Raw genomic sequence first — 4,859 nt, 5'->3', positions numbered from 1 at the left:
TCTGTTTTTTGTGAGTATGAACATTCTCCCTTTCACTCATTCACTCACTCAGTTCAAACCAGAGGTCGCTCACACTCAGTCTCCAACATGTGTTCACTTGGCATTGACAAGTGCGATCCTGCTCAGCTGGGCTGTGGCTGCTTGTCACCCCACTGGAGCTACCACATGGGGCGCTTTGAAGTGTCGAGGGCCCCCCACATGGAGAAAGCAGTATGTAGCTGTATGTGCAGACAGAGCCTGGGGGTGGAGGGGGGATTTGTCAGGATTAAAAGGCGGTGCTGTAGCAGTCCAGCTGTTTGCTCTGCCAACCCAGCACCACTGAAAGACATAGGCTCTGGAAGAGTCAATATTTGTTGCTTTGTGAGTCTGGTTGAGTCAGTAACAGACTCTGTGAACTCAAAGAGCCTGTAAGTTTGCTGAGCCGCCAGGTCATCATTTTTGTGGTTTTTGGGAATTCTTGCTTCTCAGGAGCTGTGAAAAACACTTAATACAGATCCTTAATACAGCGTAAACTTGGCCATCAGTTTCCAGAGACTTCCTGTAATCTTGTTTGGAAGTGAAAAGAGCTGAGATGTGACCATGGAGGTGTGTGTGGTCTCACTGAGGAAGTGTGTGTAAGCCTTTCTATAACGTGGTCTCCAGCATCTGGTACTTGTTGAAGACTGGCGGTTTGATTGTGCTCTGCGTAGTTTGTGCGCCTCCACCGCATCAGTGCAGTGTTTGACTTGATTAGCATATATCTTTCTCTATTTTGCGTCACCAAATAAAATATAGATTCCACATGTGGATCTTGCTCAGAGAATGTAGAGCTATATAGCAGACATTTGTCAATGGTAGGGGGGTTTTGGCTTTCTGACATGATTTGTCAATACAGCAAGAAAACACTAACAGCTCTCAGACTCTTTCCTCATTTTCTATGCCTACACATGTTCACAATGAGCACAAACCAGGCATACTTAAGTGTGTATGTCTTTGTGAATGTTTGGAACACAAAAGGTTGGACTTCCATTGGGTGCACAAATTACAACAGAATTAGGGTTCAGTTTAAAGTTCAATTAGGGTTTGGGACATATTAGGTTATGTTCAGATTAAGGATAACATAGCTATGTTAGTGTGTATGGATGTGTGTGTGTGATCACTGCAATTGGACTAGCCTGAGGAATGCGACTCCCACTGTCAGTTCTCTCTCCAGCCCGTCCATCTTCATTATGGCCATTCCCACATACTGGTCATGTGATTTACAGCTACGGGCCCCAACTCTGGTGATATAGGGCAAATTCCTGACCGGGATCAGTCAAGTTTCATACACACAGCAGGAGTCAGGAGCCTAGAAAAGAGGAGGGATGGAACAAGGAAAGGGTAGACGAGATGAGGAGATAAGAAGCTGGAACTGGTCCAAACAAAGTTACAAGGAAGAATAGTAGTTAGTTAGGATGTAGGACTTGACAGCGGTGTGACAAAAGGAAAGAAAAGGAAAGGAAATACCAGATGCATCTCTAGATCAAACTTGGCATAGCTCTGCTTGCATGTCAAAGGGGTTTAAGGGTTTATCTTAATAAGGGACTGATTAACTGGTGATTTCCAACAACAGTTGGTATGTAGACATTAAGACATTACTCAGGAAGAAGAAAGACTGAAGGAAGGTTAACAAGAGTGAGACAGATTGAGGGAAAAACCAAACCAAGCAAGCGTCATTTCCAAGTCCAGGGGTTTTCTCTGAGAGGTGTGAGGTTTTACAGTGTTTAAAATCTCCAAAGTCTTGTTGACATAAGACCTCAGGAGTTCGCAGGCTAGTTCAGGGAAACAGCCTGCTGAGCATCTATGTTGCTATGAGATGTATAGTGTGGTGGTGATCAGACTGAAATATAACACATGCCATTCGTGTATGCAGTTTGGCTTTTATCCTACATACTTTACAGTAGTTTTTTTTTTACAATGAGAAGTAATATTAGTGCCAACGCCACTCACTAGATAGATTTACAGTTGTACAGACACTACTATAAATCCTAATGAGTGGTGTAGTAAACTGCAGATTAACCATACAAATACATTATCTGTATTACAGTATGTACCATGTGCTCAAGCAGAAAAAAACAATGAACCATGGCCATAGCTGACAGGAAGTCATGGCAGCCCCACCTTCTTACTAACATATATTAGCAAGGCCATGAAAACAATGTAATAGGTTTGTAAAAGCTACAATGCATTCCCGGCTGATGTTGTTGATGCTAGAGGGCAGCTGTGGAGTGACCGTTCCTATCATTGTGAGTGGTCAGCACAGACCCTTGTAAAAACAACACAGTCATTACCTACTCGAACAAAGAGCTGGGCTTGTAACACATGAGATAATGTAAAAGGCGTGGAATGTAATTGCCACTTCAAAAAGCAAAAGGGCAAATAAGTGGGGCAGTGGAGGGGGAGAATCAAAGTAGCAGCTGGTGATAAGCAGTGGATCACAAGAGGCGATATGTCTGGTAAGAATAAGATTGATGATGATGATGGCAATGCTTATTAAGTGATAATGATAAGAGAATGCCAATTGTAATAGCTGTTCACAGCCTGTCATTCAGGTGGCAGACTTGTCAAAACCTTTCCTCTGAGAACTCAAGCAGAGTAGCAATAGGCTACCAAACTTTTCCACTGGCACCCCCAACTCCACCACTGCTCCATCCTCCTCCGCTTCCACCCCCTAATGCCTCGACCCCACCCGGCTTTTCTCTCTATCCTTCTTTTTGTCAGGACATGGGAGGAAGTCAGCCAAATATGATGCACACGGAAAGACCCTAACGCTGGTATGATAATGATAATCATTACTGAAATGATGATGAAAGATGTGTTGCTCTGAGTAATTCAATGATGTCACTGGAAGACAATGAGAAGCTGAGGTCTGAGAGGCAGCTGTGCGCGTCCTGACCTGTATAGCAAAGGGACAAGACTGACGGCAGCTGGGATCAAGGAGGACTCACAAGACAAAACGAAAAGAGCCACAGAGGAGTATGTTAGAGGGGACTATCCACACCTGTGTTTTAAATATTTATCCAGACACTGATGTAATTAGTATGAAGTCTGAAGCCTTGCCAGTTGTTAAAGAATATGATACAGACTGATTGAGTAAAAAGGTAGAGGGTAGCAGGGAAAGCAGAAGAAGTTTTCTGGGGATGAAGGTACATTTTAAAAATAAATACTGACAAAACAAACAAAATGAAACCCAACTGAGAATTGATGCTAAAACGATCAGTGTGTGTAAATCTGACATGGCCAGCAGTGATGGTTTGCATATGAATCAGGAGTCTTAGTTCTCTGGTATTGAGATTTAGTAATCATGTTTCCAAGTATTAATTTATTGCCTTACAACACATGGTTACACAAGAATTCTTGACAGAAAACACTGGCGATAATCTCTATTGTTCTATTTTTTCCTGTTAAAAGACCAAAATCAACAACAAACTAATCTCAATATTTTCTGTGTATCCAAAGCCTGATATTGCTTATTCCTCTGTAATATATACCTCAATTGTTGTTCATAAACTACTGAGACACAATTTTGCTTTTGTTATTCTGAGCCACTGTCACATACAGCTGCACATACTCACTAACATATCAAGTGTGTATTCATCTGCAGCTCAAAATAGCTCCCAACAAATTCATGATTTACTCCTCTTGAGTAGCATTTCTAAAAATTACAGAGGCCAGCCCTTTTAGGAGATTACGTTGCCCAAATTAAAAAATTTAAATTATACATCTGTGATCTGTTTTTAAAGATTTAAGAAAGTGGTAGGGTAGTCAGAAAGAAATGAGAGCCTGACGAATGCAGTGCTGGTTTTGGTCTTTTAGTTGGATTTGACATTAAGAAAAAAATATATATAACAGACTTATCCTTTCAATTAAATGGTTAGCAAGCTAGTCCATCGAAAAAACTGCAGATATAGAGTGAGTGACATCACAACCTACTGATACATTTGTGGATATGTGACAGTGCAGTTTATTTCTAAAATGTTCATGAATAAATAGATCTTGAAATACGCTGATTTTGAGACAAAAAAATTAGGCCAGGACATAGCAGCTGAAGAAATAGGACAGCTTTCATTGCTGAGGAATGCCACGACACAGACCTATACCTGCGAATACCTGTGACCTTTACCCCGAACAAGAGTAGCTGAGCACCAGCTGTACATAATAGTAGGTCATTAGTGAGGTGTACCGTTAACTGAGAAAAGAGGCAATGACTGATTGCAATAATTTGAACTGCTCTGCTTCACCTGGTTTCTCTTTCTAGAAATTTTAGAGCTGATGGTTGAGGATCAGGTACAAGTGAAGTATGAAGGGGAGAGTCAGGGCTCCTCTGCTTTCCTCAGAGAGGTCATTCAGTGTCAAAATATCAAAAATACAAACCTGAGCCAAATTATATTTGTTTGAGCACACATTGATCCTGGGGGAGTGAACTTTGCCACAAGGAAAACAACATGAAATAACAAAATGTTTATAGAATTATATCAGAATTAAATTAACTCTATTGTCCTCTGGGTTGTTAAATTTTTCTGATTATCTTCCTGATGTACTTAAACTCAATCCATATGTGTTCCATGTTGGAAGTGCAAAATATGACTCAGATTTGTTCTTTTCTGTTTGTTTTAATATATTTATATTTCAAAGACATTTTTTTTCAAATCAGTTTCAAATAATACAATTTAGGAAAGCCTTACCAATCGGAATTACCTTCTTTTTTGTGTTTTGTGTGTTTTTCTATGTTCTTGAGGCTTGTTTTACTCAACTTTTCTATTTTACTGCTAATGATTGTTTCAGCGGTTGACATTGTTTCAATTTACTCTGATATAAAGGGCACACCTGCAAATGCAATT

This window comes from Scomber scombrus, chromosome 8, assembly GCF_963691925.1.
Source record: "Scomber scombrus chromosome 8, fScoSco1.1, whole genome shotgun sequence".
NCBI lineage: Eukaryota > Metazoa > Chordata > Actinopteri > Scombriformes > Scombridae > Scomber > Scomber scombrus.
This window is presented reverse-complemented; position numbering follows the sequence as displayed.